This window comes from Amblyomma americanum, chromosome 3 (assembly GCF_052857255.1).
Source record: "Amblyomma americanum isolate KBUSLIRL-KWMA chromosome 3, ASM5285725v1, whole genome shotgun sequence".
Classification (NCBI taxonomy): Eukaryota; Metazoa; Arthropoda; class Arachnida; order Ixodida; family Ixodidae; genus Amblyomma; species Amblyomma americanum.
The window spans coordinates 192,802,302-192,814,891 of record NC_135499.1 but is presented as its reverse complement, the minus strand read 5'-3'; the positions used below and the strand labels follow the sequence as shown (position 1 = coordinate 192,814,891).

Sequence of the window (12,590 nt, the reverse complement as noted above, 5' to 3'; positions counted from 1 at the left end):
TCTTTTGTGCTCTCGAAGCCGTTTATTCAAACAGCGCCCTGTTTGACCAATGTAGGTGCGTCCGCATGACAGAGGTATTTCATAAACCCCGCTTTTCACACATTTCACATGTTTTTTCCGGTGTTTTTTCTTGCATTGATTTTTTCCTTTGTTCGCTGTTGACTTTGGCGTACAGGCTTCTAAACTTGTTGGGTGCTGACATGAGCACTTTTACACCAGCTCTTGCTCCTACCTTTTTGAGACTGTGGGAAATGCCATTAATGTAAGAAATGACCGAGTACGGCTTCCTTTATTCTGATGTGGTTGTGACTTACTTTCTGCCTCTAAGTGCTTGCAGAATCCCTTCTGCAACACTGGATAGCAGTCTCGTCGGGCAACCTGCTGCTTTCAGCCGACGGTTCTGGGTGTCAAAACTGCCTTGAACTTCATGATGACAGGATCTCGTCAATGCGGCTCTCTGTGCTGTACTCTATTTTAGGATATTGTGTACTGAACTGCGCTGCAATGTGTATAGTGTGTACTTCACCGTATACTGTACTGTGGCCCCGATGGCTTCGCTACGTAGATATTGACGCAGGCTCAGTCAATTTGTGTATATCCAACGGTCAGCAAGGCACAGAAATGCGTTAAATTTTGCCGTCACATGTCTGTTTGTCGACAGTTTGATTGTTATTATTTGTTTCTATATCATTTGATCCATCGTCGTGTTGTTCGTGTGGTGAAATGCATCTCTCAGTAAAAAAAAAGAAAAACAAACAAGCATTGGCGCAATGGCGCCAGCCTCGCAGCCGCTCATTTCTAGGGGCCAGCCGAACTACGCGCGCGTTCTTTGGCGCCGCCGAAGAGTTTTTGTGACGAGCGTATGAGGGACAGATTTTCACTGGAGCCAGACCGGACACACCTTACGGAAGTATTACAGTTCCCCTCACCGCCGAGAAATCCTGAGTCCCAGAAACGGGGGGCAAAACGAGCCACACCGAAAGGTTCAGAAGCAATCCTCACGGCCTGCATATTTTTGACAAAGGGCGCGCGCGAAATCATACGCGAATGAAATGCGAACGAGACAGACTAAACGCGAGCATAAAAACAGTAGGATGCTCACTGAACGATAAAAATAAACACGGATGCGGCTCGTTTTCTCATACGAAGAGCGATCGTTGCTCTGGAAATAACCCGCGCTTGTATTCAGTCTCTCCCAACATATTTTTCGATTTCGCTTCGCTTGCGTCGTATGGAATGTGCGCGAAATGGCGACCACGTAGTAGCGCGGATGTGGCACTCGCCTGCGCAGGGTGATGAACGTGGTGATGATGTATGTGCCGGGCCAGGACGAGAGCAGCCGCATGCTGAGGCGCACGCTGATGCGCTACCTCAACCTCAGCCTCATCCTGGTGCTGCGCTCCATCAGCAAGGCCGTCAAGCGCCGCTTCCCCACCAAGGACCACCTCATCGAGGCCGGTCGGTATAACACCCTACAGCCCTCTGCTTTGCGCGGCGAAGGAGGTCGCAAACCTGATCGTGAGCAAGGGTCGGGGTCAAGCGTGTGGCCACAAGTGCAGGCCACCGGCATGCTTAATTAACGTAAGGAGGGAGCCCACCTGCCACTTCGGGCACGCAGTGGTAGGTGCGCGCCCCGCAGCTGGCCGCGCACCTGCAGCTGCTGCACCGCTCTTTGTAAGTTTCAACAAATCCCGCCCGTATTTCCTATCCAGCAGCTGACATGTTTGCGTTGTTCTTTCAGTTGTTCTGTTCGCGTTTCATTTGACGTTGATGGCACACATACATACATACATACATACATACATACATACATACATACATACATACATACATACATACATACATACATACATACATGCATGCATGCATGCACACACACACACATACATACATACATACATACATACATACATACATACATACATACATACATACATGCATGCATGCATGCATGCATGCACGCATGCACGCATGCATGCATACATACATACATACATACATACATACATACATACATACATACATACATACATACATACATACATACATACATACATACATACATACATGCATGCATGCATACATACATACATACATACATACATACATACATACATACATACATACATACATACATACATACATACATACATACATACATACATACATACATACATACATACATACATACATGCGTACATACATACATGCATGCGTACATACATGCATGCGTACATACATACATACATACATACGTACATACATGCATGCGTACATACATACATACATACATACATACTGTACATACATGCATGCGTACATACATACATACATACATACATACATACATGCATGCGTACATACATACATGCATGCGTACATACATACATACATACATACATACATACATGCATGCGTACATACATACATACATGCATGCGTACATACATACATACATACATGCATGCGTACATACATACATACATACATGCATGCGTACATACATACATACATACATACATACATACATACATGCATGCGTACATACATACATGCATGCGTACATGCATGCGTACATACATGCATGCATGCATGCATGCGTACATGCTTATGTATTTTTGTGTTTGCATGCACGTGCTTGTGTGTGCGCGCGCGCGAATAATGCAGATCAAAAGACGCCCCTTCCGTTCGCTGGACGCGTAGACTTCAAGCCATAGATAATGGAGTGGCGTGAACGTTTCTTGCTCCTAAAAGCGATGCTTTCAGAGCAGACTGGTTCTGAAGTGACGATCGCCCCTGCGCTTCAAGTGGTGCGATCGGCGCAGGCTTCATGACCAAGCTGGAGATGGAATTGTGGCAGTCAATCCCGTCGACCGAGTTCAACACCTTCTGGGTGCCGTGCACCTGGTTCATCAACCTGCTGCGTGAGGCGAGGAGCGAGTGCCGCATCACCGACGCGCAGGGAGTCAAGCTCATCATGGAGGTAAGCAAGGCGTCCATTTTGAAGGGACACTGAGCACACCTCCGTCCAACTTTTGTTCTTAGCAACAACTTGTTTCGCCGGCTCCGTTGGGCTATGTTTACTTTGTCCGGCGACAAGAGAGAGAACAACTTTATTTTCAGAAAGATTGGCATCAGGAAAAGGGGTAGTCCTCCCATCTACACGGTGGGCCTCTTCCTCGCCGGATGCTGAGGTGGCAGATTGCAAAATACGCGTTTATAGCTGAGAAAATTCAATTCAAAAATTTTCCCGACACTTGATTCAAACTTGTCACGTCTACATCGTTTCTGAGTGAATGACGGTATAGTGTAGCCTCGAGGATCGGCACCCTAAAATCGGCTGCGAAGTTCTGCGTATTTTGCCGGTGGTGGCGACGCCTGTATTTTCATTTTTGACCTTGTCTAACTTGTAACAGCTCATTCTTCGGTGAAAGCGGTCTCACTCTGATCAGAGTTAACGTAGTGCCCTATCGGTAGAGGCCAACTTATTCTTCTCAGTGTTCCTTTAGGTGATATCAGCTCAACAATGGACGGAGACACAGCAGGAGACTATCGCACAAGGCAAGCGCTTGTCTTGTCGTAGACTTCTTCTGTGTCACCTTCCTCTTTTTTTCGCGCTGTTATCACTGAAAATGAGCGCAAGGGCAGTGCCCGTTGCCACGCCTCGACGCTTTTGTGCAGGCGTCGTGGCGCGCGAACAAGTGAACGTTGGACGGCCTTGTAAACTCTTTTCGGCCAAACATGGTTCACCAGTGTCGAGAATAGTTTCGTGTGGCCTAGCATTCCCCGCAGGGACTCCGGAACTTTTTTTTTGAGGGGGGGGGGGGGGGGCAATACTTCGAGTTTATTTTGTAATTTATTTAGGTAATTCTCATTTACATAATAAATTTTATATTTCTATTATTTTTATTTATGAATGTTGAAAGGTTCATGCAAACTGTCACGCTGTGGTGACGACACTCCAGCAGTCAGGAAGGCAACGAAAAGCCTTCCAAAAGAAACTTTAAGGGGCTGACTCGCGCCCACTAAGAACTGAATGACTCGGCGGCGGCGATAGCCACAAGCATGCTGGGTGGTCATCGAACTGAATGCAGGCAGTTCTTGGCCGCCCTCAATTTAAAGCTGGCAAGGAACCTTCGAGATAACGAACCAAAAGCAACTAACAAAAGCCCCCCTTGACCCCCCCCCCCCTCCTGTTCCGGGGTCCCCGCCCGGAATATCGCTGTTCCACAAATAGTTTTACAGTACCTCGCTAGGGCGTCGAGTGAATGACATCCTAGTCGAAATCAAGAGGAAGAAATGGGCTTGGGCAGGGCATGTACTGCGAAGGCAAGATAACCGCTGGTCCCTAAGGGTAACGGAGTGGATTCCAATAGAAGGCAAGCGTAGCAAGGGTCGGCAGGAAGTCAGGTGGGGTACGGTGGCCGCAGCTGGGAAAGGACGGGGTTGATTGGAGAGACATGGGTGAGGCCTTTGCGCTGCAGTGGGTTGGTGATGATGACCTCGCTTTTGCTTTCACAAGCTCCGGCAGTGTACTTTGCATAAAGAAAGAAGGGCATAATATTTGAACATGTCGTATTGACGGCGTCTTTGTGTGTACCGCTTAACTACACTAAGTGGGGGCGCTGAATCAACTCGCAGGAGTTCAACGACTTCCGGTCAAAGTGCGGCCTCCTGTGGAGCTACGACTGGATAAGCATTCCTCTCGTCTACACTCAGGTTCGTTCCATCGCTTCTTTCCCCCTCACCCTCTGCGCTGCGAATAGAATAGGACCGATGTTACGGAGGCCGGTGAGTTATACAGTGCAGGCAGTCAGCTTGCACTTACTGTGGACGATATGAAATGTCTGCCTTCTTGAGTATTGTGAAATACGTTCGAAGTGCGTGGTATATATTCACATAGGGCTCCGTCGCGCTACGCATTTAATTCTTAGCTTTCATCGCCTTTTCGCGGCCAGTTCTTCTACAGTCCGGCGCTCTCGCTCTTTCCAGGCTCCTCATGTTTCCTACGAGAGGGCCTTCTCGTTGATGAAGTAGTGCTAATCATCAGTACGCAGAGTTTGAGCGCGCTGCAGTGTGTCTCTTAGTGCTCTTCTCCTGCTCGCGTAAGTAACCTCAGCTGTACTTCTTTCAGTACGCCTTCACTACATCGCAACATGCTCCCAGGCGCAGGTAAGATGCCTGAACGCATGAAGTCACACTAAGCACAGCCGGAGCAGCGGGAGCCGGGTCAGGCCAGTTCAGGGTCAGGCCAGTTCTGGCCAGGCACGCCCGTGCCACTCAACATTTTCACGCCGTCTGAGGGCCGGCATTGGTGAACTCGACGCAACGAGCAGGAGAAGCGCATTGAGACGACAGCATGAGACTGATGTCAAAAGTATCTTGTAAAAGCTTACACAACAACCATATGTCAGGGCAAAGTTGCCGCTGCCACTCGCCCGTTGTGCCATAGGCGGTGCGGGATTATATATCTTTTTAAACGCCCAAACTAATTAACAATTATTATTCGAGCGACACATTTTGGGTGATTGCCGGCATTTTTTTTCTCTTCGGCTGTTTCAGCCAAATGCAGCCGTTTCCGTTTTTTGACATCGTGAGCTACATCTGGGAACAACACGAACGTGTCAAGGCTCGTCCTGGAATTTGCTCAGAGAGCAGTAACTATATAAAACAAAAACGACCAGGCGATGTCGTGGAAAAACCTAGAGAACCCAAATATGGGCAACAGTAAGTGCGCTGCTAGCACAAGACGATTATTTTTCCGGCGGAACTCAAGCAGATAGACTCACATGAGTGCGCGGCATTGGTAAAATGAACGTTTGGGCATTCAGACCAAGGACCACAGACCGGTTTTCGCTCGCAGATTAGACGTCACTCCACGAGGTCACCGTTTGGTCATTACAAAACGTTGAGCTTAAAAATTCTTTAGCTGCCTGTGCGAATAATGCACTGTTTTTAGTTTTTAAGTTTGCGCTCAAGTAACGTGGACCCACGGCCGGACACGATTGCACTCTCTCGAGCCTGGCTGTCGTGGTGTACCACGTATGACGTCGGTCAAAGAACTGAGGGCCTTGCTCGACGTATACAGCCATGAACATCCTCAAATGTGGCGTATCGTATTCGCAAGCATATGGGTCGCGTGAACAGCCTTCCATCTTCTACACCTGGGTTGCAAGTGGCGCTGTATGGCGCGTTCACGGCACAGCTTCTCCGCTGAGACCCACCGTTTGGCTCAGGTGGTGACACTGGCCACGTACTCCTTCTTCGCCGCGGCGCTGTTCGGCCGGCAGTACATCCACAGCCCGGACCCAATCATCGACAGCCGCCACCACTTCGACTTCTACGTTCCCGTGTTCACGGTCATCCAGTACTTCCTCTACATGGGCCTGCTCAAGGTGCGTTCTGTCGGTGTCGGGAGGTCGCTGTTCGCCTTATTTTTCTAGCCGCTATCTACAGCGAATATCTGCACTTGGGCCTGACAACTAGTGCTCTGATTAATTAGCACGTCTGTGTGACTATTGCAGGCTTGTGAACTCGTGAACTGCACCATATGGTCACATTTCGAACGGTGCCCCTGTCTGTCATTGTTCGGTTCCGTGCGTTTGGTTTCCCTATAGTGCCCACTCAACCGGTGTCTGGTCTCCCAGTGTGTGGTATATGTTGTGCGCTCATATTTGTCCGTCCATTCACACAAGTGCTCAGGCGCACATATATGCAAGGTCAATGAACCCCTACTATGAATCTGTGCTTGTCACGTGCACAGGTTCACTTACGTAACTGCGCCCCCCTTGCGGACGCCGAACGTCGTGAATTGGATCCCACAGCTGAAGCCTACACACTACTCTAAGCGCATCTGAATCGCAAAGGAGCACTCGAAGAATGCGTGGGCCTCTGTGGAAACTCTGTTAAGGGGAGTCGCTACAAGAAGATATACCTTACTGCATGAAGTTCTCTACTGCACTTCTTGCAGTGTAGGGCAACCCAAGCGCAGCCCGGATTAGACCGCAAGCTTCTCGCTGCTTTCCAAGCAAATGAAGCATCGCAGGGGAGTTTCCCATCAAAACGTGACTGTCGTGTTTCTGCGAACGCAAAAAATTAAGCTCAGCTATGGAAAGATTGAGAAAAAAATTGGAGGGACGCTTAATCTACGCCTTAAAAGGGTATGACGCGATAGCGTAATGGGTTAATTCCAATATATGCAGAATTGGTCATTATCTACTTAACATTCATAGATAGCTGGAAGTCCTCATACCACTCCTGTCTCAGTGGTGCACCGGTTAAGCGATAAGCCACTACCGTGGGATCGCAAGTACGCTGCCACCAGTGGGGCTTGTGCGACCCAGGTTGCTCATTCCGACCGACCAATCATTATTTTAACTGCCACCTGCCACGGTGTGCAGCTTGCTCACAATCTGGTGGGTAGGTTGTGATGATGCCGCAAGGTCACGTGACCTATAGGTTGCCCATCTGCCTCATATAGGTTGCTCCTCGGGATATTTCGTGGATTTTCGCTGAGGTCAACGACACCGAAGTCCGCCGACGACACCAACGACGGATTTTCTGCGACACGAGATCCTTAATGCTATCGCGTTAAAAATCAATTAGCACAGTTGACACTGTTAGCGCTGTTAGCAAGCGTAGTTAACGCTGTTTTCCAGGAAATGGCTGCCAGCTGCTTGATTTTGAGTGCGAGACATAAAAATGATGGCGCCAAAAACAGCTGAGAACATGCGGCTTGACAAGCTCGAAGCGAGCTTATTAGGCTTACAGGCACCTATATTTTGCTGACCATTGTATTGTAGGAAGGTTTTAACTAAACAGCTCGTCTGTTAGCATTAAGGTAACGCACTCTTCGTGTACCAGAGATGTCCGATGATCCTCGCTGAGAATAAGTCACCGTTCCAACTTGAAAGCTTGTTGTTTTTTTATTCTCAATGTATGTCAAGGTCGCTGAGCAGCTCATCAACCCGTTCGGAGACGACGACGAAGATTTCGAGCTGAACTGGATCATCGACAGGCACTTCAAGGTGAGCGCGCGCTGGGAAGCAACGTCGACTCTGTGGTGCGAATCTCCGCGAAGAACCAGAGTGTAGCCTCAGAATTGCACGCTACACAGCCATCACAAAGCATACGCCTGGAATTCGCCGTACGCTCTTATATAGAGAAATATTGGCACCAGCTTCTATCTTTACGGTTTTCTTTGTGAGTTTTCTGTGCGACCCTGCCAAAAAAAAAAAAAGACCGGAGAAAGTGTTCGAAACGGCAACGTCCTTTTATGATAAAACGAACCCCTTCATGCTTATTTTCAAATACATTTTTTTTGAAGTAAAAAAACTAACCCGCAGCCACGTATATAAGAGCCCCTCACAATGTTGCTCCCGAAACTCTGCAGCAGTAAAGGCATTCACACAAGTCGCTTTGCAACTACGTCATGGCTGGAAATTTCCTTAGCCTTGGCTCAGTCAGATCTGCTGCTGGCCTAGTTGGCACATACTCCATTAAAAAATTGTTTCGCATACAGGCAACCAGAGAGAGAATATTCGGCTGCTCCTATTAGCGTCTCTTCCTGCACCTACGTGGCCGGGGAACTTTTTGTCATATAAATGAATGTCGTTTTCATCATCATGCTGCATTTCGCGTAAAGAGAACCTGGCCGGTCTTACCAGGAAAACGCTGCATCCTAATGCTTCTTTGTCCTGTTGTCCAACCTGTTGGTCTTTTCTTTTCTTTTTCATTTAACGCAGGTGTCGTACCTGGGCGTCGACACGTTGGACGGTCCGGCGCTTCACTAGTCAAGGACTCGTACTTCCACATGACCGACTACCAGCTGCCCTACACGGCCGCCTCGGTCAGCTACAAGAAGAAGGACGTATCGCGGATCCGTCGCCTACATGCAGTAAGGGGCCTTGCATGCGGGCACACTCCACCCTTCTCCCCCGAATTACTACAAATGCAGGTCTGCATCTTATCACAACACGCGAGCGCCTGGCTAAATATCTTGTCTCAAATGAAGTGTTGGATGGTGGCAGGGAAGGCGGCAGCGGTATTACGCTTACTCGGCTTTTCTAAATCTTGGCAGTTTATAATAGCCGCAAATTCAGCCTCCCTTAGAGTAATGACACCGCGTAACTGTGCGAAGCGTGTTAACGTGACGTCTTAACAGTTTCCTTTGCAAGTTTCAAGGCTGGACCAGGAAAATGTCCGTGCTCATATGAAGAACTTGACCAATTGCTGGAGTCCAGATTACTTCTGCTTAGGAAGGTGTACGTCTGTTCTGAGACACCATTAGTGTTTCAGTCCTTTTCATGATAAGGTAAGCGAAAAATATATTGCGGCATGATGAAACGATGACCTCTCTAGACCATTTTTTAAATCTTATACATCAAACTTCATCTATCGTCTACAAAAAGGGAGACACCGATACGCCCAAGAAACAAAAATAGAACGAAACATAGAACCTAGATGTGATGTTGAGCCTAGCCATGAATACTCATTTAGCGCAAACATGGCCTGCACTTGGCATAGAGGTATTCTGTGACACCTTGGTACAAACATTGACACGTCTAATTTCGCCACTTAGTCACCTTTAACATGTTATGAAAGCCACTGTCCACACGTTGAATCTACACTCCAAGGGCCTCTGTGACCTATTTGGTAACACTCGATATACGCTCGCGCTCATTGAAGTTTTATTTATTTATCTATTTATTTTTAAATACTGCCGGCTGCCCTGTGGCTGCTAAGGCAGAATTGGTACAACAACAAAAAAATAACCACACTGTAGACCTACACATACATGTATAAAACGATCATCAATAAAAAAAAAGAAATGCCGCACTCCGCAAGTTGTAAAGGCTTTCAATTTGTTTACAGCTACTTCCGAGCTTTACCTCAGGAGTCTGAAACGAACGATTTCGTTGCAGAGTAGCAATCCGTTCAGCCGACGTACTGACAGCGCCTACACGAAGCCGTTGAGCGCATCGCATACGATATATACTCATGCAACGTAGCTATACTCATATATGCTCATGCAGCCTAGCAAGGAGCTACAGCCTCGAAGCTGCCCAAAACTCCTTTCGCGTGCTAAGATTGCGAGGTAGCGACATGCCGTCATACCAAAATGTGTAATCCAGAGCAGCAGAAAACCAGGTCAAGTGATGAGGTCCGGAAATTTGCAATAATGTCAAGTTGTCCTCGTTCTGCAAGATGCGTAAACATGTTTATCATAATGATGACAATGCTGACGCTGTCGCCGGCGCTGCAAGCTGGCGCTGCAATGCTGGCGCTGCAAGCCGCAGGTAGAGCTCACGCACGTGTCTGGCAAACTGGGACCTCATCCTTCTAAATGACAATGCTTTTAAAACTGTCGCCATGCATACGAACACGACAAATGTGCCCCAGCGGCGTACCTTCCCCCACATGAGCGCGCCGTTCTCCGCTCGCAGCGTTCCCCCACGAGCAGCGCGAGATGGTCGTTCCGGAGATCTCGGAGGAGGATGACGAGGACTCTCCCAGCAACGCGGACGAGGGCTGCGACGACGAAGACCCGGGCGGCCCGCTCAGCAAGCGCAGCTCGTCCTCCCTGTGGACGCTTCTGGGCCGCCGGTTCGAGCAGCAGCGGCTCGCTGCACGACGCCGAGTCCGGGCTGCTGCAGCCGCCGCCGGCCGACTCCACGCTGCACGTCTACTTCAAGGGCAGTGACGCCGAGCAGCAGGAGGCCGCCAAGCAGTGCGTATGCAGATGCACAACGGCACACCAAAGGATAGGGACGCACAAGCACTACCCTTACTTGCGTTGTTGTCGTGTAGTGCATGATTCATTTCGTTGTGCTCACCCAACTCTCGAATGCAACGCACCAGAAGAGCGTTTTGTGAATGTGCCTAATACTGCGCGAATATCTGTGTGCAACGTACCAGGTACTTCTGGCATTAGAACATCCAGCATACTGGGTGTCCTAGGAAGATTTAGCCAGGGTTTAAAAATATGCCGAGGCACTCTGAGACGACGCGAACAAATGAATATTGTGAGGGTGAGGGTGAGGGGACAGGGAGGGTGAGGGACAGGGAGGGTGAGGGACAGGGAGGGATTGTGAGGGTGAGGGACAGGGAGGGACAATTATTTATTGGTGAGGGTGAGGGAGGGCCGGGATTTATTAGTGAGGGTGAGGGAGTAAAGGCGAAAATGAGGGTATTTGCTCACCTCAGCTTTAGAAACCGATCACGGTGTAAGAGTATATTCTTACACCGTGGACGCGATCCAACTGATCGGATTGAAGCGGTCACGATAGCTGGTGGCAGGCCGGCCTCATTAATCTCATTCCTGGCGGTCAGGGAGTGCTCGTATTTCGCGTACAGAGGCTTTGTTAGAGAACGGCTGCGCGATGTCATCCCGGGTGACATGCGGCGAGTTATGCGTAAACGACGCGATTCCAGAAATCCACGGACATGCGTCTGGTCACGTATATTTCTCAGCCCATGCAGCAATGACAGGAGTGCAGCGCAGAGAACCCTCTTATAGTCCAGAGTTTGACGGAATACCGCCTGGCGAGGGGCGAACATTGTAGAAATAAACATACACTCGCCAAAAGTTTCGACGAAAAGTAAACCCAACCCAAAGTTGGGAGAACCCTCTTATGCTACTTAAAGACTGCCAGATTCGAGGCCCTCGATGAACTATTCAGAAGGCAAAGGGAATGGAAGAGAGGTGCTCGTTATCAATGATTTTGGTTTCGGTGGCTGTTGGCTTCCGTCATTTATGTCTTAACGAGAGCCTTTTCACCTCTCACACATTCCGCAAAGGAAATACGCAGATTTATTAGGGGTATACGCGAGCGCACCAGTGACCAGCATATGAAGTACCTCCTAATATGAAGTACCTCCTAGTTTGAACGCTGAAAAATGATCGGTATTAGTATGGCCGCGACTGTACCTGCTCAGTGATATGACGGGTCTTTGAGAACATCATATTTGTCAGCGATGCGGAACACTTTCCATATTTCCCCTGTAATTTCGCCTCTCTATCCTACCTTTTTGGGATAAATGTTTTCTACTACTACTACTTGGCATTAGCCACGCGCCTAAACTTGTTTGCTGGAACACAGGTGCGCATTCGCGCATTCCTTAGTGATCAGCCAAAGTTTTCTTGGGCGTCTGTCTGTTCACAGTTGTTTGTGTGATTGCGACAATCTGCACGCACGTTGCCGAACCATTTTACCAATGCCTATTTCAATTCTTCGAAACGATCTGGGCGCTGTCGTACAGTGGTTGGCACTGCAGTGCCGACCTTGAGTCATTTCTTAAGGGTCCTTTAGTATATAGATGCAACCGTCGACCTATCGAGGCTTTAATTTTAACCAATTTCTTTACTGCTTGGATTGACTGAAATAGCTGTTACCACCTGTATTTAGTTTTTACAGACCTTGCTGTCTTTATTAGTGTCTGGTTACCACCGGCGAGATATTGTTCACATCGCTGCCCATTTTAACGCGACAAAAATACATGGGTCTCAACGGGCACTGTGCCTTTCAGCACCATTGAGCGAACAGCGAGTTTTCAACTTAACGAGGAGGCGAAAATGCATCAACTAATTT

At 48.5% G+C, this 12,590-nt stretch overlaps 1 pseudogene across 1 annotated transcript in view; it reads left to right on the top strand.

Moving 5' to 3' along the window:
• Positions 1-8,900, top strand: part of LOC144124324 (bestrophin-2a-like) — a 28,529-nt pseudogene extending 19,629 nt beyond the window's left edge. Inside the window, exons 3-8 of the transcript XR_013313151.1 lie at positions 1,292-1,458; positions 2,826-2,983; positions 4,642-4,719; positions 6,237-6,395; positions 7,947-8,027; positions 8,745-8,900. The product of XR_013313151.1 is annotated as a bestrophin-2a-like (transcript). The remainder of the gene's footprint in view (positions 1-1,291; positions 1,459-2,825; positions 2,984-4,641; positions 4,720-6,236; positions 6,396-7,946; positions 8,028-8,744) is intronic.
• The last annotated feature ends 3,690 nt before the right edge of the window (positions 8,901-12,590 follow it).